General features: G+C 46.0%; 26 non-coding genes and 1 pseudogene across 26 annotated transcripts; 9 read left to right on the plus strand and 18 right to left on the minus strand.

Moving 5' to 3' along the window:
* Positions 1 to 103: 103 nt before the first annotated feature.
* On the plus strand, positions 104 to 8,590 carry LOC141007623 (hepatic and glial cell adhesion molecule-like; annotated as a pseudogene).
* A 1,400-nt stretch (positions 8,591 to 9,990) lies between these two features.
* Positions 9,991 to 10,063, plus strand: trnaa-agc (transfer RNA alanine (anticodon AGC)). The gene has a single exon. It is a non-coding gene; the product is annotated as a tRNA-Ala (tRNA).
* A 387-nt stretch (positions 10,064 to 10,450) lies between these two features.
* Positions 10,451 to 10,539, minus strand: trnay-gua (transfer RNA tyrosine (anticodon GUA)). The gene is given in 2 exon segments: positions 10,451 to 10,486; positions 10,503 to 10,539. It is a non-coding gene; the product is annotated as a tRNA-Tyr (tRNA).
* A 403-nt stretch (positions 10,540 to 10,942) lies between these two features.
* trnas-gcu (transfer RNA serine (anticodon GCU)) lies at positions 10,943 to 11,024 on the minus strand. The gene has a single exon. It is a non-coding gene; the product is annotated as a tRNA-Ser (tRNA).
* A 108-nt stretch (positions 11,025 to 11,132) lies between these two features.
* Positions 11,133 to 11,205, plus strand: trnaa-agc (transfer RNA alanine (anticodon AGC)). Its single transcript has one exon. It is a non-coding gene; the product is annotated as a tRNA-Ala (tRNA).
* Positions 11,206 to 11,592: 387 nt separating this feature from the next.
* Positions 11,593 to 11,681, minus strand: trnay-gua (transfer RNA tyrosine (anticodon GUA)). The gene is given in 2 exon segments: positions 11,593 to 11,628; positions 11,645 to 11,681. It is a non-coding gene; the product is annotated as a tRNA-Tyr (tRNA).
* Positions 11,682 to 12,084: 403 nt separating this feature from the next.
* On the minus strand, positions 12,085 to 12,166 carry trnas-gcu (transfer RNA serine (anticodon GCU)). The gene has a single exon. It is a non-coding gene; the product is annotated as a tRNA-Ser (tRNA).
* A 568-nt stretch (positions 12,167 to 12,734) lies between these two features.
* Positions 12,735 to 12,823, minus strand: trnay-gua (transfer RNA tyrosine (anticodon GUA)). The gene is given in 2 exon segments: positions 12,735 to 12,770; positions 12,787 to 12,823. It is a non-coding gene; the product is annotated as a tRNA-Tyr (tRNA).
* A 403-nt stretch (positions 12,824 to 13,226) lies between these two features.
* Positions 13,227 to 13,308, minus strand: trnas-gcu (transfer RNA serine (anticodon GCU)). The gene has a single exon. It is a non-coding gene; the product is annotated as a tRNA-Ser (tRNA).
* Positions 13,309 to 13,416: 108 nt separating this feature from the next.
* On the plus strand, positions 13,417 to 13,489 carry trnaa-agc (transfer RNA alanine (anticodon AGC)). Its single transcript has one exon. It is a non-coding gene; the product is annotated as a tRNA-Ala (tRNA).
* A 387-nt stretch (positions 13,490 to 13,876) lies between these two features.
* trnay-gua (transfer RNA tyrosine (anticodon GUA)) lies at positions 13,877 to 13,965 on the minus strand. Its single transcript is given in 2 exon segments — positions 13,877 to 13,912; positions 13,929 to 13,965. It is a non-coding gene; the product is annotated as a tRNA-Tyr (tRNA).
* Positions 13,966 to 14,368: 403 nt separating this feature from the next.
* trnas-gcu (transfer RNA serine (anticodon GCU)) lies at positions 14,369 to 14,450 on the minus strand. Its single transcript has one exon. It is a non-coding gene; the product is annotated as a tRNA-Ser (tRNA).
* A 108-nt stretch (positions 14,451 to 14,558) lies between these two features.
* Positions 14,559 to 14,631, plus strand: trnaa-agc (transfer RNA alanine (anticodon AGC)). The gene has a single exon. It is a non-coding gene; the product is annotated as a tRNA-Ala (tRNA).
* Positions 14,632 to 15,018: 387 nt separating this feature from the next.
* trnay-gua (transfer RNA tyrosine (anticodon GUA)) lies at positions 15,019 to 15,107 on the minus strand. Its single transcript is given in 2 exon segments — positions 15,019 to 15,054; positions 15,071 to 15,107. It is a non-coding gene; the product is annotated as a tRNA-Tyr (tRNA).
* Positions 15,108 to 15,510: 403 nt separating this feature from the next.
* Positions 15,511 to 15,592, minus strand: trnas-gcu (transfer RNA serine (anticodon GCU)). Its single transcript has one exon. It is a non-coding gene; the product is annotated as a tRNA-Ser (tRNA).
* A 108-nt stretch (positions 15,593 to 15,700) lies between these two features.
* trnaa-agc (transfer RNA alanine (anticodon AGC)) lies at positions 15,701 to 15,773 on the plus strand. Its single transcript has one exon. It is a non-coding gene; the product is annotated as a tRNA-Ala (tRNA).
* Positions 15,774 to 16,160: 387 nt separating this feature from the next.
* Positions 16,161 to 16,249, minus strand: trnay-gua (transfer RNA tyrosine (anticodon GUA)). The gene is given in 2 exon segments: positions 16,161 to 16,196; positions 16,213 to 16,249. It is a non-coding gene; the product is annotated as a tRNA-Tyr (tRNA).
* Positions 16,250 to 16,652: 403 nt separating this feature from the next.
* trnas-gcu (transfer RNA serine (anticodon GCU)) lies at positions 16,653 to 16,734 on the minus strand. Its single transcript has one exon. It is a non-coding gene; the product is annotated as a tRNA-Ser (tRNA).
* A 108-nt stretch (positions 16,735 to 16,842) lies between these two features.
* Positions 16,843 to 16,915, plus strand: trnaa-agc (transfer RNA alanine (anticodon AGC)). The gene has a single exon. It is a non-coding gene; the product is annotated as a tRNA-Ala (tRNA).
* Positions 16,916 to 17,302: 387 nt separating this feature from the next.
* On the minus strand, positions 17,303 to 17,391 carry trnay-gua (transfer RNA tyrosine (anticodon GUA)). Its single transcript is given in 2 exon segments — positions 17,303 to 17,338; positions 17,355 to 17,391. It is a non-coding gene; the product is annotated as a tRNA-Tyr (tRNA).
* A 403-nt stretch (positions 17,392 to 17,794) lies between these two features.
* trnas-gcu (transfer RNA serine (anticodon GCU)) lies at positions 17,795 to 17,876 on the minus strand. The gene has a single exon. It is a non-coding gene; the product is annotated as a tRNA-Ser (tRNA).
* Positions 17,877 to 18,444: 568 nt separating this feature from the next.
* trnay-gua (transfer RNA tyrosine (anticodon GUA)) lies at positions 18,445 to 18,533 on the minus strand. The gene is given in 2 exon segments: positions 18,445 to 18,480; positions 18,497 to 18,533. It is a non-coding gene; the product is annotated as a tRNA-Tyr (tRNA).
* Positions 18,534 to 18,936: 403 nt separating this feature from the next.
* On the minus strand, positions 18,937 to 19,018 carry trnas-gcu (transfer RNA serine (anticodon GCU)). Its single transcript has one exon. It is a non-coding gene; the product is annotated as a tRNA-Ser (tRNA).
* A 108-nt stretch (positions 19,019 to 19,126) lies between these two features.
* Positions 19,127 to 19,199, plus strand: trnaa-agc (transfer RNA alanine (anticodon AGC)). The gene has a single exon. It is a non-coding gene; the product is annotated as a tRNA-Ala (tRNA).
* Positions 19,200 to 19,586: 387 nt separating this feature from the next.
* trnay-gua (transfer RNA tyrosine (anticodon GUA)) lies at positions 19,587 to 19,675 on the minus strand. Its single transcript is given in 2 exon segments — positions 19,587 to 19,622; positions 19,639 to 19,675. It is a non-coding gene; the product is annotated as a tRNA-Tyr (tRNA).
* A 403-nt stretch (positions 19,676 to 20,078) lies between these two features.
* On the minus strand, positions 20,079 to 20,160 carry trnas-gcu (transfer RNA serine (anticodon GCU)). The gene has a single exon. It is a non-coding gene; the product is annotated as a tRNA-Ser (tRNA).
* Positions 20,161 to 20,268: 108 nt separating this feature from the next.
* trnaa-agc (transfer RNA alanine (anticodon AGC)) lies at positions 20,269 to 20,341 on the plus strand. Its single transcript has one exon. It is a non-coding gene; the product is annotated as a tRNA-Ala (tRNA).
* Positions 20,342 to 20,506: the final 165 nt, after the last annotated feature.

Consider the following 20,506-nt stretch of genomic DNA (forward strand, 5'->3'; position numbering starts at 1 on the left):
GTATAATAATAGTTATTTAAACTAAGCTAACTAAACATACAAAGTGGACATCCAGACACACACACACTTTTGTCCCGCTTCCACATTGGCTTTTGAGAACAACATGTACTCAGTCCCAGCAGAGGCTGAATGAACGACTGTGTTCTCCGTCCTGCCCAGTGTCACAAATCATGCTGGTTGTCTGGGACGAAAACAAAGCTTGAGACCCAAGATGAAGGCAGAGAAGGAGACTCCTTCAAAAGCCAAAATATTCTCTCAGATTTTATTGCTTGTGTGTCTTGGTTCCTTCAATTCAGGTAAGTCACATTTTCTACTAAAGAATTGTCTTTAATACTGAATAGATCACTTTTGCATAACAATGGTCTGATGTTTCACTTGCATATTTATGCACTGTGTCGGAAAGATTTTGCAAAGATTGCGTGAATCAAAGTTGCAAGTAATCAACAGGTTAACAGATTAAGTATTTCTATTACAAATATTGTTGTTTTGTTGGTTGTTTTGTTTCAGTATAAAAGAATCAAAGAAGTTACAAATTGCAGATATGATTTTGATTGTTGTCTTTGCTCATTACAAATGCAGCGACTTGTTGGAATGAACCAGAGGGTCTTCCTGGTAGATTATTGCAATAAACACTAAAATTCTCAGTAGGATTAGTTAATTATAGACATTACTTAGCTTTCTCAATGCTAGCTGGGAGTCGGAGGGACATACCAACAACAAGGGGTAACTGGATGGTGGTTTTAAAGTTGCATACTTGTATAATATCAATACAAATGCAACAGTTACATTTGACACAATGTGATATGAGGTCAGTGATAACACACTTTATTTCTATATCACTTTTTAAAAGAGTTACAAAGTGCTATACAATAACAAAATAAAAAAACAATCCAATAAAATGACAACAACCCCAAAAAATTAGAAATAACGTATACTATAAGATATTAAATAATGAACCAATAGGACTGATTGTTAGACATACAGAACAAAGAATTAAATTAAGTGAAAGTGCATTTTAAAAGGTGTGTTTATTGTTATTCCTGCAGTGTTATGCATAATATTGCAACACGTTCAAAATTACCACAAATTATGGCATCCGCACTTGACAGACATCACAAAGGTGCCATTTGTTGTTGGGGAATTGGATTGCATCAGACTGTGTGGGTGCTCCTAGTCTTGTGCCCACCCTTTGTAAGTAATACAGTAATTGTGCCTACAGGCTGTACCAGAACCAGTGTTTTCAGATGTTTAGTTATTTTCAGCTGCATCTCATCACTGTCCTGCTATTGTTGCGGCTAGCAGCAGAGTCACTGAGCTGCTCTGTTTCTGCAAAGCTAGCATTGGCATCTGGATTGCCCCCAGTGCTCTTTTCATGAACTGCCAAGAAGGAAATTTGAACAAACAATCCCCACTTTTGTTGGCTCATGCTGGCCCATCCCAAGGTCTGACAGCTGTTACCATGGTGATGTGGATCTACCATGCAAACTGGCTCCAGTATACAACAGTGATGGGGCGTGGTGCCCACACTGGCCTTCAGCTAACTACTGTGACACTCACTGTAGTTGAAAAAACATGGAACAAATATGGACAGTGATCGATGAAGACCATCTACAATTTGCTTTTTGCAAGAACTGTTCATTATTTTTCCTAAACCTATGATTCCTCAGTGCACAATGTACTTATGTCTCATGCCAACGCTCAGTGCCAGTGCAGGAAGTGGTGTGTCCTTTATGTAGCAAGGCAGAATGTAAGAGTTTGGAGTTTGCATCCTTCTGAGGACATGCAATTAATAATGTTTTTTTCCCACACAGAAATTATACAAATGAATCACTGAAAAAACTGAATGTAAAAAATGTGCAGGCTTGCAGACTTGTCCAATATCAACACTGTTGTGTCTGGGGTTGCAACAGAATTAAGAGTCAGGTTGAAATAACGGTGGCTGTAAAACTGAACAATGCCACAAACAAAGTTCTGCAGATTTAGGATTCTCAGCAACTAATAGTTAAGAGTTGACTGTGAAACTATAAAAAGGTATAATATAATAACTTTTAATATCTTAGACCACCATAGATAGTGGATATACTTCCTTGGTTTCTTTTTTTTATCAATACTTATTGCCGAGCTGGTAAAATGTCAATAAAATTACAATATCCTTATATTTCAAAGCATCACTGTGTTAGTTTGGCCACTAATAAGGGCATGGCAGCAAACTCACAACTTTTGTAATTGACTGCATTCGTTTTAGGTGTGCCTAATAAACTGCAAACTGGGTCTTTAGTATGTCACACAGTTTGCCAGACAGCCTATAAACGTTAAACCCTTTAACTCAACTTCACTGCCTTTGTAATTTACTGCTCTGCCTTAAAAGGTAAAGGTTTAGAAGAGATGCAGCTGGAGTGATTTGCGGATATTTGCAGCCACCAAAACAACCATCAGCCAATCAAAACACAAGGTTAAAACTGACTATGGTGTGTGCGATGTTGGAATAGTGTGGACATCTGATGCAGTAACCTCTCTTGCGTGTTTCTGTGCAGGTGGGGTGCTGGCGGTGAATATGACCATCCCCAACACCCTCATCAGAGGTACACTAGGAGGGGAGGCCCTTCTGTCTGTCCGCTACAGCAGTTTCAGCCTCGACCTGCCGGTCATCAAGTGGCAGCTGCAGAGAGAAAAGTCTGTCACTCTTGTCCAGTCGATTGGAACTGACATCATCGGCACTTTGAGGCCTGAGTATCGAGACCGCATCCTGGTATTTGAGAATGGGACTCTGCTTCTCCACAACCTCAGACTCTCTGATGATGGAATTTATGATGTGGAGATCTCCATCACAGATGATACCTTTACAGGAGAGGGCAGCATCACACTCACAGTGGACGGTAGGAGGACAGCTTCCCTGTATGACTCTAAAATTAATGTAAGGGTTCATTCACACCACTGACAGTCAGGTCCAACATAAGTCCCAAGTTTGATGATTGATGACTAGACTTTTGACTAATGGACTGCTAACATAACAAAAATAACTCCTCAAGCAGTAGAATTTCTAACTGTCGCACCTCTCAGTTATCACCAACAATACACTGCCATCAGCTTTTTGCTTTTTAGCAGTGATGTCTTCATGGTGACTCATTGAGCAATTATGTGGTGCAGCAATTTCATATATTTTCGAGGTGGAAATTTCATCTCATGTTTAGAGACAAACCTGAAAATCCTGGTATATGAGATCCTGCAGACCTGCAATCCTCTGCTTGATGTTCAGGACAGCAACCTCTAGAGATATTTGTTAGTCAGACTGTGCGTTCATGCGCTGTCGAAATAACTGAAAAACATTTTCAACTTCAACAACAACAACTTCTTTTTGGCATCCATGTTGCCCCCACATTCTGACATGACGCACATGAAAACAATTGGACCATTCCGGGAGCATGTGAATGTGTCTCAGTATGGTCGTGATCTTGAAGGCCTGAGAGCTAAAACATTGATTATAAGGAAAAATGCACATGGAGAAAGAGTTAGCAACACTGTTTTCTACTTTCTAGTCTACTTCCAGTGATCAGCACCTCATCACAGGTCTTGGTGTGTGTTACCTTTCTGAGATTAAAGGCCCACACACTACATACCCACACAGATGTTTTCACTTTGGCTGATTAGGCCTCTGGTCAGGATGTAGGTGGAAGGGGGCTACACTGGGAATAACATGAAAGGACTCCATTTGGCCATGCCTGAATGCTGCTTGTTATGTGTCATCAAGGGTAAGGAAATCCGGTTAAATGGAGTGCAGGAAGGCGGTAGGTACGACAAGGATCAGCTGATAATCAAAGCGCAGCAGGTGCTTGCAGGCCTGTCCCAACCAATGAAGGCTGGAGGTGCAGAGGGACTTTAACTTTTTAAATTGTGTGTGGGTGTACTGATAAGATACATGTAGTGAACCCATCCTCTTGGTATTTAAATCACCTACAATGTTTTTATATTGCCCTTAATATTTTATATTACTGAAAACACCGCCCATGTTAATCCTCCGTGTATTAGGACCTAATGTGGCCCATGTTCACCTCTAACCTCTTAAAAAGGGACAGATCTCCAATTACTGGCTTTTACAGGTGACACTGATTGTCGAAACTACCTCCTAACATGTTAGAGCTCCGTTGTGAACGTAAAAAATGATGGAATGACATCAATCCCGCCTACACAGGAGGCAGTGTGAAGGTCACCTGTATCCTGAAGTGGAGTAGGAGGAACAACATCTGTGTCAGGGAGAAGAATGCAGTCCCCTGCCAACTGATGCCCTCAAACATCAGCCAAATGTCATGAACTTTGTTACCTTAACAACATTATAATTGTCCCCAATTTCCACAAAACTGGTCTAAGATGGCACCTACATTACATGAAAGGGAGGTATCAGTCATACCTGAAACTGATTAAATTAAAATGTCATTTTTTTTCCAGAGTCCAAAGAAAGTAGTGAGCAGTTTGGAGAGGACAACTTTTTTCAGGATCTTTGATAAAAAAAATATAATTTTGAGATTACCCAACAGTTATTAAGTAGGTGAAATCTAAAAAAGAACAGAAACACTGCACTGAATGAATGCTAATTGTACTCCGTATCAGCTGTATGCATGAATTGTTGCAAACAAGTTCACCGTATTAACATAAAATGTGACAGAACATCCCTGTTGTGTTTCCAGCCTGTTTTGGATGACTCCAAGTGTAGGTCTAAATAGGTAAGTGAGGGTAGAGACAGACTGCAGCATGTGGAACCAGAATAGCCATAATCATCATCCAGTCAGAATTAAGAATTAAAAATAAGTATATAGACCTTATGGTCGCTATACATCAAACATGGAGGACAGCATGTTTATTGTCCTCACAGTCTATTTACATGTTAAAAACTATTGTATCCACTGTCTTTTCAACCAGAGTCAATATCCAGGCCCTATATCGACATGGAGTCTTCATCGGTGCTGGAGCTCAGCGAAAACGTCATCCTCAACTGCTCCCATGACAATGGAACCAGGACTACATACAGGTGGTTCAAAGGTGGAAAGCCACTGACCAATGTGACGAGGTTTATGCTGTCACCTGATCAGAAGCTGTTGACCATCACACGCGTGCTGATGGCAGATGATGACATATACAGCTGTGCAGTGGAGAATCCTGTGGGCAACATGACAAGCCTGCCTATCAGACTGACTGTCTACAGTAAGTGATACTGTCTTACTGACTGGCTGCAGTTTTAACAAGAGTTGAACAAGACATAGTGAAAGCTAGAAGCGTCAGCTAAGTGGGCTAAGCAATAATAATAGTGTTAGCAGTACTCACTCTGTTAAGTAGCTAACCTAGATCCTCATGAATGAAGCGGGCTCTGGATAAGTGACAGGACGCAGTAGATGAAGGCTTCATGGAGGCTAAAAATAAGTTTGATACATATTTATCAGGAGAACACGGATGGGCTAACCAGTGAGAAAAACCTAACCTCCCAGAGGACAATAGCCATGTTCTCTTGTAACTGACAAGCAAATTTGAAGTGAACTTTTTAAATGTTGCAAAAATTTTCGTTTTTGGTGGTAAAGGCTACGTTACACTGTTTGTAGGAGTAGAAAAGAGGAGGTTGCAAACCAATAACAAAGCTGGTTGTTTGCCAGCCACCAACAAACCGATGAAGAAGAAACAAAACCAGTCCAATTGGACATGAACGTTCACGTTCACGCACATAAAGTCCTGCACAAAAAGTATTATTCCCATAGTGCACCATTACTAACAATACATGTGTATAACTGTTGCAAGTAAATTATGACTTTTTCAAATATGACTTTTTTAATCCATGAAGGTTTAATATTTTCCTCGAGCCAAGAAATATGATTTAAAAATCTGTGATGTGATCAAAATGTAAAGTCTTTGGGCCAAGTGGGAACTCATGGGTTGGCACTACTGTGCATATTCAGGGAGCTGCATTTCCAGGAAGTGGATCCAGAGGCTGGAAACCTTTTTAGCCGTATGCACCAGGCAAGCAATTCTCATTTGACTTTATAGGCGCCATCTTTGCATTTGGTATGCAGTTGTATATTGCATCTGTGTTCTTGGCCATCTATAAGAGAAAAATGGAGAAGGAAGGAGGAATATGAGAAGACACCAACTGCAGAAACAGCCTGTTCTTCTTCTCTCTTAATGTGGAAACAGCTGATCAGTCATGCAAATTCTCCTAATAATTGCATTAACTCTTTTACGAAAAAGGCAAAAGCCACCTAATGCAAGTATAAAAACTTTTTTTGTGAGATTTTTTAAAAGTTTTCCTTGTCCATCAACCTTTTTGAATGCAATACTTCAAAATAAGCATTAAAAAATAAGGCTAATGTTAACATCCTGATGCTTATCAGGTATGTTAGCCATATTTTTTTTTTTAGCATTTTAGTATGGTAACATTTGCTTATTATACAAAACACAAAGAGACACTTAAGCTAATGAATCTCATTGGTTTGACGGTTATTTCTTCATAAACTTAAGTATTAGACAAATTAAAAAATTTTATCTGATCACGGCACTGAACAAAAAGTGGAGGCATCAACACTGATTACTATTCATTCTGAGGGAAACGTTGTGAACCCACTTTTTATGGCAATCCACCCCACAGTTGTTGAGATCTTTCACTCAAAATTAAAAAATGTCAACCTCATGGTGGTGCTAGGAGAGAAGTCTTGGGATCATCAAAGTCACAACAGATTGTTTGTGGTCCATGAATTTCTGTCTGTACAACATTTTGTACCAATCAGAGTCATTAGGATTTATTGTCTGGGCACCATGGATATCTACCAAATTTCATTGCAATCCATCCAAAATGTGTTGAGATATTTCAGTCTGGATGAAAGAGGTGGATCAACTCACAGATATTGCCATCTCTAGATCCAAGTTACTTACATAGCTAAAAGTATTTTCCTCCCAGATTTTTTAAACATATATTCAACAATCATAAACTGTAAAATCCTGTCTTTATGTTCCTGTGTTGTTCTGTTAACTGCTCAGTTTTCATGTGAACTGTAATTCTGCATATCCTACCAGGAAGAAGTTCCCTCTATATCATCCTGTCCACAGGAGGCATCTTCCTCCTCATCACCTTGGTAACAGTGTGTGCCTGCTGGACGCCTTCCAAAAAGTAAGAATTGCTAAAAGGTTTTAAAATCAACCCTTCATAGTTCAGGACTGATTTTTGATTTTATAAAGGCAGGTCAGCAGTGCAGATAAACATTATATCACATTAATGCATTCACACCATTTTGTCTTTGTTAGGCCTAATCAACCCGTTCGAAAGCCTCTCTCAAGGTTCAATGACCACTCTCATCGCTCACCAATCAGTCACACAGGTATGGCATAATTATTCTGAATAAATACGCCACTGTGACAAAAACAATAAGTGATCAGATCATTTACAATGAGACAAAAGTACTCTTTATAGAGGAATGTATATGAAATCCAATGTTTTGTGTGTCTCTTCACAACAGATGATGTGCTTCCAAAAATGACCGAGCACAATGGAATAAATGCAGTAACTTCACTGTACGTCTTGCAGCAAAAGGTATCCATCTCATTACTACTATGATTTTATCCCATTCTGTGATACATGAAAGGCAGCAAGACTAAAAGTCTGACGCAATGCTAGCGCCCCCTGGGGGATCCTTGTTTTACTAGTGAGTGCTCAGAGCAGCAGGCTAGTTTTGTTCCCTGGACTTCACCTCTCAGGCTACATATACAGGCTGCCTTACCCCTAGATTCCACCTGACTCGTCTGTTACCTGGCTTGTGCGACGTTGTTTTGTTCCATCTTCACACAGCTTCATATTCATGTCGCCCTTTTTGCAGGAGCCCTCTTTGGATGACTCATCCAGCAACAGTATTGGATCTCCTTCTGAATATGACCACCCACCCTGCTACACCAGTTTCCCCAACTACAGCGGGTCTCTTACACAGTCTAATGGGTCTCCTGCCCATTCCTCTCACAGATATACCTGAGGATCAGGATAAACTAATGTGGGAGTGGGAAGTCAGACCGTCCTACAGTTCACTGCTCCTGACTCTGCAACTTCCTGCACATCCGCAGAGTTTGGGAAAAGATCTCAACGCCGTTTTTTGGGGTTTTACAGTGATACCATTACTGTCTATTGATTAGTTTTTATTAAAGTGAACTGTAACTTGAATATAAGTTGATTGAAAATTTGTGAAATGGTATAGAGTCTGCATGAACCTGAGGTGGAGTCAGTAAGATGCAATTATCAAACTGTAGCATGACAGATACTTCTCTTTACGTTTTGTCAATTCAAAATCAAACAAGATGGGGTTTCTTATTTGTTAATGATGTTGAAAACAATATATAGTTTGTAAAAAAAAAAGAAATGCTTTTCTGTTACAGTGTTGTGTGTGATTTTTGTGAAGTGGTGTTGTATTGTCAAATGAAGTCCAGCAGTTACTTTGTAATATTTTGTTATTTTAGTTCTTCTAGATGATTTAATAGCATTTTCAATGTGAAGAGAGACAAAGCTATGTTGGTGGAAGGGCCATGGTATTTAAATTTTATACAACCTTTAATAAAATGTGAAATTCTCAAAGCTCAGGTGAATGTTTCGAAGTTTCTTACAATATTACACTTTTAGTCTTGAAATTGGTATATATTAGGTTAATTTTGTGTCATGGGATTAGTGAATAAAAATATAAATGAATTGATTAAATTTTGTTGAAGGTAGTTGAGTAATTGATGCATTCATTCATGATAGAATTTCTGCTTCCAGGGAAGCAATTAAAGTTGTTTGAGTTGCTAAATAAGTGCATATCAGTTTAATTATCTAGTTACAGAGATTATTTAGTCAACTAAGGCTTATCTCAGTCCTCTGCAAACTCCTAGAAGTCATTTAAAGCTCTGGTCTATGATTTGAAAGGTTTGAAAAAAGCATTCCCCACCCACACACACACACACACCCCTCCCCTCTGTGCTCCTTAATCTCCTCCCCTCCGATGTCATATCGCTCTCCGCTTGGAGCCTCCCACGACATACACACCCCCTCCAGGAACAACAAACCGGGTGACGAGTAACGATGTCGGAGTCACAGGTAAAGTTATTACAATGCACGTTGAAACTAACGTAAATCTTGTAAGTCATTACAATGTCCACAGCTAAGCTCCACAGCCAAGTTAGTATAACGTCATTAGCATGTTACAGCTACGTTACAGCTACGTAATGAGTTACTATTTATCAACAGCTAAGTTAGCTCTGGTACTGGGATAACAAGGAGAAAGCTAACAAGAGACCAAGAGACTAACAGATGCTGCCGTTAGCTTTAATCATAACGATCGCTTTCACATTGTGGCTGAAAACTAAACCTGCATGAGCCTCGGACCAGCTGTGTCCCAGCTGTTGTCTGAGTAGCACCGCAACACAAACGTGCCCGTAAACCGTAATCTCTTGTTTATGATCGATAAGACAAATACATCGTAACGCGTATATGATAATCCATCATATTGATTTAGCAAAGGCTTCGTTGAAAACAAATGGACAAGACCGGGAGGAGGGTTAGCAAAACAGTTGAGTAGTGACCGGGCGAGAGGTTTTTATGGAGAAGTAAATCCGGACAGGATGATTGAAACCCCAATGCAAAGCGGAGGGTTTCATTTACTTTTCACTTGCTGCTTCATTTAGCTGCCACGAGCAAATAAATAGGCTGATTTGGTGTAAACATGATAGCAATGTTAGCTTGTTGTTAGCTTACAATGCTAACATAGAGGCTAATGAATAAACAACTGTTGACAATACTGCAGAGACAGAAATTATCTCGACACCGTCTAATAACACAGATAACACTAACGGCAGCTTTCACAGTCATAAGCCAGCATCGGCATTAGCTCAAATGGTAGAGCGCTCGCTTAGGGTGACCACGCGGCGTGTGATCATAATAAAGCAAAGAAAGTTGGACCCAACTCAGGTCTGATAGCAGTGCCTTGCAGGAGCCTGCAAGGGGAATTAGCTCAAATGGTAGAGCGCTCGCTTAGCATGCGAGAGGTAGCGGGATCGATGCCCGCATTCTCCAAGAGACTTTAGTTTCCTCTCTTCTGGTGCGGAGGTAATGAGTGAAAAAGCGTGACATATGAGACATTCGTTGGATGGACAGGCTTAACATGCTGTGAATCAGCTCAGGCGTTCTTGCTAGGGTTTTGGCTCACGGCATGACCTTCGCAACCTCTCTATGGCGTGGACGTCAGTTAAGGCGTGGTAGTTCGCTGACATGTGAAGATGGCGGATCAAAGGTACCTGAAGGGCACCGTATACTCGCCAACGCTGACGTCGGTCCCTCAGTGTAGCGCCGGATGTGGACAAGCCTCTTGCGCCCCATTAAATCAAGTGACCAAATCCACAGGCGTCAGATCAGGTGCTTTCCGATTGCAAAAAATCTACACAGAGGCCAAGGAAAAGCTCCTCCTTCGAGCCGGATTTGAACCAGCGACCTAAGGATAACTGCCTCTAAACACCTACAGTCCTCCGCTCTACCAACTGAGCTATCGAAGGGAGCCCTCAGAGAGGGATCTCAGAGAGCTACATGGACTGTAACATGGCAACGAGCCAGCTGGGTTATGTTACGCACCCGCTGGCCTAACACTGGGACTTTCGTGAAGAGCTTGGTGGAGATTGACGTCGGCCACTATGTTCACCGGCGGACGTGGAACAGCTTTGACTTTTTCCCCCCGAACAAATCAAGCAATGAAACACACGGCTCTGAAAAAGATTGCCTTCAACTCTTTCTATTCTGAGCAGACGAGGACGACAGGCAGGGCCCTCTAGCCGGACGTGCCTGAACGATAAACGTAGCGAGCATCTGCTTTAAGTCAGATGAGAAACACAGTTTGAATGCGAGTTAAGGTGTGGTAGTTTGCTGACATGTGAAGACGGCAGATTAAAGGTACCTCAAGTGCGACGAGGATGGGATTCGAACCCACGCGTGCAGAGCACAATGGATTAGCAGTCCATCGCCTTAACCACTCGGCCACCTCGTCTTGGAGCGCACGGACTGTTCGGGTGACCACGCGGCGTGTGATCATAATAAAGCAAAGAAAGTTGGACCCAACTCAGGTCTGATAGCAGTGCCTTGCAGGAGCCTGCAAGGGGAATTAGCTCAAATGGTAGAGCGCTCGCTTAGCATGCGAGAGGTAGCGGGATCGATGCCCGCATTCTCCAAGAGACTTTAGTTTCCTCTCTTCTGGTGCGGAGGTAATGAGTGAAAAAGCGTGACATATGAGACATTCGTTGGATGGACAGGCTTAACATGCTGTGAATCAGCTCAGGCGTTCTTGCTAGGGTTTTGGCTCACGGCATGACCTTCGCAACCTCTCTATGGCGTGGACGTCAGTTAAGGCGTGGTAGTTCGCTGACATGTGAAGATGGCGGATCCAAAGTACCTGAAGGGCACCGTATACTCGCCAACGCTGACGTCGGTCACTCAGTGTAGCGCCGGATGTGGACAAGCCTCTTGCGCCCCATTAAATCAAGTGACCAAATCCACAGGCGTCAGATCAGGTGCTTTCCGATTGCAAAAAATCTACACAGAGGCCAAGGAAAAGCTCCTCCTTCGAGCCGGATTTGAACCAGCGACCTAAGGATAACTGCCTCTAAACACCTACAGTCCTCCGCTCTACCAACTGAGCTATCGAAGGGAGCCCTCAGAGAGGGATCACAGAGAGCTACATGGACTGTAACATGGCAACGAGCCAGCTGGGTTATGTTACGCACCCGCTGGCCTAACACTGGGACTTTCGTGAAGAGCTTGGTGGAGATTGACGTCGGCCACTATGTTCACCGGCGGACGTGGAACAGCTTTGACTTTTTCCCCCCGAACAAATCAAGCAATGAAACACACGGCTCTGAAAAAGATTGCCTTCAACTCTTTCTATTCTGAGCAGACGAGGACGACAGGCAGGGCCCTCTAGCCGGACGTGCCTGAACGATAAACGTAGCGAGCATCTGCTTTAAGTCAGATGAGAAACACAGTTTGAATGCGAGTTAAGGTGTGGTAGTTTGCTGACATGTGAAGACGGCAGATTAAAGGTACCTCAAGTGCGACGAGGATGGGATTCGAACCCACGCGTGCAGAGCACAATGGATTAGCAGTCCATCGCCTTAACCACTCGGCCACCTCGTCTTGGAGCGCACGGACTGTTCGGGTGACCACGCGGCGTGTGATCATAATAAAGCAAAGAAAGTTGGACCCAACTCAGGTCTGATAGCAGTGCCTTGCAGGAGCCTGCAAGGGGAATTAGCTCAAATGGTAGAGCGCTCGCTTAGCATGCGAGAGGTAGCGGCGTCGATGCCCGCATTCTCCAAGAGACTTTAGTTTCCTCTCTTCTGGTGCGGAGGTAATGAGTGAAAAAGCGTGACATATGAGACATTCGTTGGATGGACAGGCTTAACATGCTGTGAATCAGCTCAGGCGTTCTTGCTAGGGTTTTGGCTCACGGCATGACCTTCGCAACCTCTCTATGGCGTGGACGTCAGTTAAGGCGTGGTAGTTCGCTGACATGTGAAGATGGCGGATCCAAAGTACCTGAAGGGCACCGTATACTCGCCAACGCTGACGTCGGTCACTCAGTGTAGCGCCGGATGTGGACAAGCCTCTTGCGCCCCATTAAATCAAGTGACCAAATCCACAGGCGTCAGATCAGGTGCTTTCCGATTGCAAAAAATCTACACAGAGGCCAAGGAAAAGCTCCTCCTTCGAGCCGGATTTGAACCAGCGACCTAAGGATAACTGCCTCTAAACACCTACAGTCCTCCGCTCTACCAACTGAGCTATCGAAGGGAGCCCTCAGAGAGGGATCACAGAGAGCTACATGGACTGTAACATGGCAACGAGCCAGCTGGGTTATGTTACGCACCCGCTGGCCTAACACTGGGACTTTCGTGAAGAGCTTGGTGGAGATTGACGTCGGCCACTATGTTCACCGGCGGACGTGGAACAGCTTTGACTTTTTCCCCCCGAACAAATCAAGCAATGAAACACACGGCTCTGAAAAAGATTGCCTTCAACTCTTTCTATTCTGAGCAGACGAGGACGACAGGCAGGGCCCTCTAGCCGGACGGGCCTGAACGATAAACGTAGCGAGCATCTGCTTTAAGTCAGATGAGAAACACAGTTTGAATGCGAGTTAAAGTGTGGTAGTTTGCTGACATGTGAAGACGGCAGATTAAAGGTACCTCAAGTGCGACGAGGATGGGATTCGAACCCACGCGTGCAGAGCACAATGGATTAGCAGTCCATCGCCTTAACCACTCGGCCACCTCGTCTTGGAGCGCACGGACTGTTGGGGTGACCACGCGGCGTGTGATCATAAAAAAGCAAAGAAAGTTGGACCCAACTCAGGTCTGATAGCAGTGCCTTGCAGGAGCCTGCAAGGGGAATTAGCTCAAATGGTAGAGCGCTCGCTTAGCATGCGAGAGGTAGCGGGATCGATGCCCGCATTCTCCAAGAGACTTTAGTTTCCTCTCTTCTGGTGCGGAGGTAATGAGTGAAAAAGCGTGACATATGAGACATTCGTTGGATGGACAGGCTTAACATGCTGTGAATCAGCTCAGGCGTTCTTGCTAGGGTTTTGGCTCACGGCATGACCTTCGCAACCTCTCTATGGCGTGGACGTCAGTTAAGGCGTGGTAGTTCGCTGACATGTGAAGATGGCGGATCAAAGGTACCTGAAGGGCACCGTATACTCGCCAACGCTGACGTCGGTCACTCAGTGTAGCGCCGGATGTGGACAAGCCTCTTGCGCCCCATTAAATCAAGTGACCAAATCCACAGGCGTCAGATCAGGTGCTTTCCGATTGCAAAAAATCTACACAGAGGCCAAGGAAAAGCTCCTCCTTCGAGCCGGATTTGAACCAGCGACCTAAGGATAACTGCCTCTAAACACCTACAGTCCTCCGCTCTACCAACTGAGCTATCGAAGGGAGCCCTCAGAGAGGGATCACAGAGAGCTACATGGACTGTAACATGGCAACGAGCCAGCTGGGTTATGTTACGCACCCGCTGGCCTAACACTGGGACTTTCGTGAAGAGCTTGGTGGAGATTGACGTCGGCCACTATGTTCACCGGCGGATGTGGAACAGCTTTGACTTTTTCCCCCCGAACAAATCAAGCAATGAAACACACGGCTCTGAAAAAGATTGCCTTCAACTCTTTCTATTCTGAGCAGACGAGGACGACAGGCAGGGCCCTCTAGCCGGACGTGCCTGAACGATAAACGTAGCGAGCATCTGCTTTAAGTCAGATGAGAAACACAGTTTGAATGCGAGTTAAAGTGTGGTAGTTTGCTGACATGTGAAGACGGCAGATTAAAGGTTCCTCAAGTGCGACGAGGATGGGATTCGAACCCACGCGTGCAGAGCACAATGGATTAGCAGTCCATCGCCTTAACCACTCGGCCACCTCGTCTTGGAGCGCACGGACTGTTGGGGTGACCACGCGGCGTGTGATCATAAAAAAGCAAAGAAAGTTGGACCCAACTCAGGTCTGATAGCAGTGCCTTGCAGGAGCCTGCAAGGGGAATTAGCTCAAATGGTAGAGCGCTCGCTTAGCATGCGAGAGGTAGCGGGATCGATGCCCGCATTCTCCAAGAGACTTTAGTTTCCTCTCTTCTGGTGCGGAGGTAATGAGTGAAAAAGCGTGACATATGAGACATTCGTTGGATGGACAGGCTTAACATGCTGTGAATCAGCTCAGGCGTTCTTGCTAGGGTTTTGGCTCACGGCATGACCTTCGCAACCTCTCTATGGCGTGGACGTCAGTTAAGGCGTGGTAGTTCGCTGACATGTGAAGATGGCGGATCAAAGGTACCTGAAGGGCACCGTATACTCGCCAACGCTGACGTCGGTCACTCAGTGTAGCGCCGGATGTGGACAAGCCTCTTGCGCCCCATTAAATCAAGTGACCAAATCCACAGGCGTCAGATCAGGTGCTTTCCGATTGCAAAAAATCTACACAGAGGCCAAGGAAAAGCTCCTCCTTCGAGCCGGATTTGAACCAGCGACCTAAGGATAACTGCCTCTAAACACCTACAGTCCTCCGCTCTACCAACTGAGCTATCGAAGGGAGCCCTCAGAGAGGGATCTCAGAGAGCTACATGGACTGTAACATGGCAACGAGCCAGCTGGGTTATGTTACGCACCCGCTGGCCTAACACTGGGACTTTCGTGAAGAGCTTGGTGGAGATTGACGTCGGCCACTATGTTCACCGGCGGACGTGGAACAGCTTTGACTTTTTCCCCCCGAACAAATCAAGCAATGAAACACACGGCTCTGAAAAAGATTGCCTTCAACTCTTTCTATTCTGAGCAGACGAGGACGACAGGCAGGGCCCTCTAGCCGGACGTGCCTGAACGATAAACGTAGCGAGCATCTGCTTTAAGTCAGATGAGAAACACAGTTTGAATGCGAGTTAAGGTGTGGTAGTTTGCTGACATGTGAAGACGGCAGATTAAAGGTACCTCAAGTGCGACGAGGATGGGATTCGAACCCACGCGTGCAGAGCACAATGGATTAGCAGTCCATCGCCTTAACCACTCGGCCACCTCGTCTTGGAGCGCACGGACTGTTCGGGTGACCACGCGGCGTGTGATCATAATAAAGCAAAGAAAGTTGGACCCAACTCAGGTCTGATAGCAGTGCCTTGCAGGAGCCTGCAAGGGGAATTAGCTCAAATGGTAGAGCGCTCGCTTAGCATGCGAGAGGTAGCGGGATCGATGCCCGCATTCTCCAAGAGACTTTAGTTTCCTCTCTTCTGGTGCGGAGGTAATGAGTGAAAAAGCGTGACATATGAGACATTCGTTGGATGGACAGGCTTAACATGCTGTGAATCAGCTCAGGCGTTCTTGCTAGGGTTTTGGCTCACGGCATGACCTTCGCAACCTCTCTATGGCGTGGACGTCAGTTAAGGCGTGGTAGTTCGCTGACATGTGAAGATGGCGGATCCAAAGTACCTGAAGGGCACCGTATACTCGCCAACGCTGACGTCGGTCACTCAGTGTAGCGCCGGATGTGGACAAGCCTCTTGCGCCCCATTAAATCAAGTGACCAAATCCACAGGCGTCAGATCAGGTGCTTTCCGATTGCAAAAAATCTACACAGAGGCCAAGGAAAAGCTCCTCCTTCGAGCCGGATTTGAACCAGCGACCTAAGGATAACTGCCTCTAAACACCTACAGTCCTCCGCTCTACCAACTGAGCTATCGAAGGGAGCCCTCAGAGAGGGATCACAGAGAGCTACATGGACTGTAACATGGCAACGAGCCAGCTGGGTTATGTTACGCACCCGCTGGCCTAACACTGGGACTTTCGTGAAGAGCTTGGTGGAGATTGACGTCGGCCACTATGTTCACCGGCGGACGTGGAACAGCTTTGACTTTTTCCCCCCGAACAAATCAAGCAATGAAACACACGGCTCTGAAAAAGATTGCCTTCAACTCTTTCTATTCTGAGCAGACGAGGACGACAGGCAGGGCCCTCTAGCCGGACGTGCCTGAACGATAAACGTAGCGAGCATCTGCTTTAAGTCAGATGAGAAACACAGTTTGAATGCGAGTTAAGGTGTGGTAGTTTGCTGACATGTGAAGACGGCAGATTAAAGGTACCTCAAGTGCGACGAGGATGGGATTCGAACCCACGCGTGCAGAGCACAATGGATTAGCAGTCCATCGCCTTAACCACTCGGCCACCTCGTCTTGGAGCGCACGGACTGTTGGGGTGACCACGCGGCGTGTGATCATAAAAAAGCAAAGAAAGTTGGACCCAACTCAGGTCTGATAGCAGTGCCTTGCAGGAGCCTGCAAGGGGAATTAGCTCAAATGGTAGAGCGCTCGCTTAGCATGCGAGAGGTAGCGGGATCGATGCCCGCATTCTCCAAGAGACTTTAGTTTCCTCTCTTCTGGTGCGGAGGTAATGAGTGAAAAAGCGTGACATATGAGACATTCGTTGGATGGACAGGCTTAACATGCTGTGAATCAGCTCAGGCGTTCTTGCTAGGGTTTTGGCTCACGGCATGACCTTCGCAACCTCTCTATGGCGTGGACGTCAGTTAAGGCGTGGTAGTTCGCTGACATGTGAAGATGGCGGATCAAAGGTACCTGAAGGGCACCGTATACTCGCCAACGCTGACGTCGGTCACTCAGTGTAGCGCCGGATGTGGACAAGCCTCTTGCGCCCCATTAAATCAAGTGACCAAATCCACAGGCGTCAGATCAGGTGCTTTCCGATTGCAAAAAATCTACACAGAGGCCAAGGAAAAGCTCCTCCTTCGAGCCGGATTTGAACCAGCGACCTAAGGATAACTGCCTCTAAACACCTACAGTCCTCCGCTCTACCAACTGAGCTATCGAAGGGAGCCCTCAGAGAGGGATCACAGAGAGCTACATGGACTGTAACATGGCAACGAGCCAGCTGGGTTATGTTACGCACCCGCTGGCCTAACACTGGGACTTTCGTGAAGAGCTTGGTGGAGATTGACGTCGGCCACTATGTTCACCGGCGGATGTGGAACAGCTTTGACTTTTTCCCCCCGAACAAATCAAGCAATGAAACACACGGCTCTGAAAAAGATTGCCTTCAACTCTTTCTATTCTGAGCAGACGAGGACGACAGGCAGGGCCCTCTAGCCGGACGTGCCTGAACGATAAACGTAGCGAGCATCTGCTTTAAGTCAGATGAGAAACACAGTTTGAATGCGAGTTAAAGTGTGGTAGTTTGCTGACATGTGAAGACGGCAGATTAAAGGTTCCTCAAGTGCGACGAGGATGGGATTCGAACCCACGCGTGCAGAGCACAATGGATTAGCAGTCCATCGCCTTAACCACTCGGCCACCTCGTCTTGGAGCGCACGGACTGTTGGGGTGACCACGCGGCGTGTGATCATAAAAAAGCAAAGAAAGTTGGACCCAACTCAGGTCTGATAGCAGTGCCTTGCAGGAGCCTGCAAGGGGAATTAGCTCAAATGGTAGAGCGCTTGCTTAGCATGCGAGAGGTAGCGGGATCGATGCCCGCATTCTCCAAGAGACTTTAGTTTCCTCTCTTCTGGTGCGGAGGTAATGAGTGAAAAAGCGTGACATATGAGACATTCGTTGGATGGACAGGCTTAACATGCTGTGAATCAGCTCAGGCGTTCTTGCTAGGGTTTTGGCTCACGGCATGACCTTCGCAACCTCTCTATGGCGTGGACGTCAGTTAAGGCGTGGTAGTTCGCTGACATGTGAAGATGGCGGATCAAAGGTACCTGAAGGGCACCGTATACTCGCCAACGCTGACGTCGGTCACTCAGTGTAGCGCCGGATGTGGACAAGCCTCTTGCGCCCCATTAAATCAAGTGACCAAATCCACAGGCGTCAGATCAGGTGCTTTCCGATTGCAAAAAATCTACACAGAGGCCAAGGAAAAGCTCCTCCTTCGAGCCGGATTTGAACCAGCGACCTAAGGATAACTGCCTCTAAACACCTACAGTCCTCCGCTCTACCAACTGAGCTATCGAAGGGAGCCCTCAGAGAGGGATCTCAGAGAGCTACATGGACTGTAACATGGCAACGAGCCAGCTGGGTTATGTTACGCACCCGCTGGCCTAACACTGGGACTTTCGTGAAGAGCTTGGTGGAGATTGACGTCGGCCACTATGTTCACCGGCGGACGTGGAACAGCTTTGACTTTTTCCCCCCGAACAAATCAAGCAATGAAACACACGGCTCTGAAAAAGATTGCCTTCAACTCTTTCTATTCTGAGCAGACGAGGACGACAGGCAGGGCCCTCTAGCCGGACGTGCCTGAACGATAAACGTAGCGAGCATCTGCTTTAAGTCAGATGAGAAACACAGTTTGAATGCGAGTTAAGGTGTGGTAGTTTGCTGACATGTGAAGACGGCAGATTAAAGGTACCTCAAGTGCGACGAGGATGGGATTCGAACCCACGCGTGCAGAGCACAATGGATTAGCAGTCCATCGCCTTAACCACTCGGCCACCTCGTCTTGGAGCGCACGGACTGTTCGGGTGACCACGCGGCGTGTGATCATAATAAAGCAAAGAAAGTTGGACCCAACTCAGGTCTGATAGCAGTGCCTTGCAGGAGCCTGCAAGGGGAATTAGCTCAAATGGTAGAGCGCTCGCTTAGCATGCGAGAGGTAGCGGGATCGATGCCCGCATTCTCCAAGAGACTTTAGTTTCCTCTCTTCTGGTGCGGAGGTAATGAGTGAAAAAGCGTGACATATGAGACATTCGTTGGATGGACAGGCTTAACATGCTGTGAATCAGCTCAGGCGTTCTTGCTAGGGTTTTGGCTCACGGCATGACCTTCGCAACCTCTCTATGGCGTGGACGTCAGTTAAGGCGTGGTAGTTCGCTGACATGTGAAGATGGCGGATCCAAAGTACCTGAAGGGCACCGTATACTCGCCAACGCTGACGTCGGTCACTCAGTGTAGCGCCGGATGTGGACAAGCCTCTTGCGCCCCATTAAATCAAGTGACCAAATCCACAGGCGTCAGATCAGGTGCTTTCCGATTGCAAAAAATCTACACAGAGGCCAAGGAAAAGCTCCTCCTTCGAGCCGGATTTGAACCAGCGACCTAAGGATAACTGCCTCTAAACACCTACAGTCCTCCGCTCTACCAACTGAGCTATCGAAGGGAGCCCTCAGAGAGGGATCACAGAGAGCTACATGGACTGTAACATGGCAACGAGCCAGCTGGGTTATGTTACGCACCCGCTGGCCTAACACTGGGACTTTCGTGAAGAGCTTGGTGGAGATTGACGTCGGCCACTATGTTCACCGGCGGACGTGGAACAGCTTTGACTTTTTCCCCCCGAACAAATCAAGCAATGAAACACACGGCTCTGAAAAAGATTGCCTTCAACTCTTTCTATTCTGAGCAGACGAGGACGACAGGCAGGGCCCTCTAGCCGGACGTGCCTGAACGATAAACGTAGCGAGCATCTGCTTTAAGTCAGATGAGAAACACAGTTTGAATGCGAGTTAAGGTGTGGTAGTTTGCTGACATGTGAAGACGGCAGATTAAAGGTACCTCAAGTGCGACGAGGATGGGATTCGAACCCACGCGTGCAGAGCACAATGGATTAGCAGTCCATCGCCTTAACCACTCGGCCACCTCGTCTTGGAGCGCACGGACTGTTCGGGTGACCACGCGGCGTGTGATCATAATAAAGCAAAGAAAGTTGGACCCAACTCAGGTCTGATAGCAGTGCCTTGCAGGAGCCTGCAAGGGGAATTAGCTCAAATGGTAGAGCGCTCGCTTAGCATGCGAGAGGTAGCGGGATCGATGCCCGCATTCTCCAAGAGACTTTAGTTTCCTCTCTTCTGGTGCGGAGGTAATGAGTGAAAAAGCGTGACATATGAGACATTCGTTGGATGGACAGGCTTAACATGCTGTGAATCAGCTCAGGCGTTCTTGCTAGGGTTTTGGCTCACGGCATGACCTTCGCAACCTCTCTATGGCGTGG

The sequence above is a fragment of the Pagrus major genome, chromosome 13, assembly GCF_040436345.1.
Source record: "Pagrus major chromosome 13, Pma_NU_1.0".
NCBI lineage: Eukaryota > Metazoa > Chordata > Actinopteri > Spariformes > Sparidae > Pagrus > Pagrus major.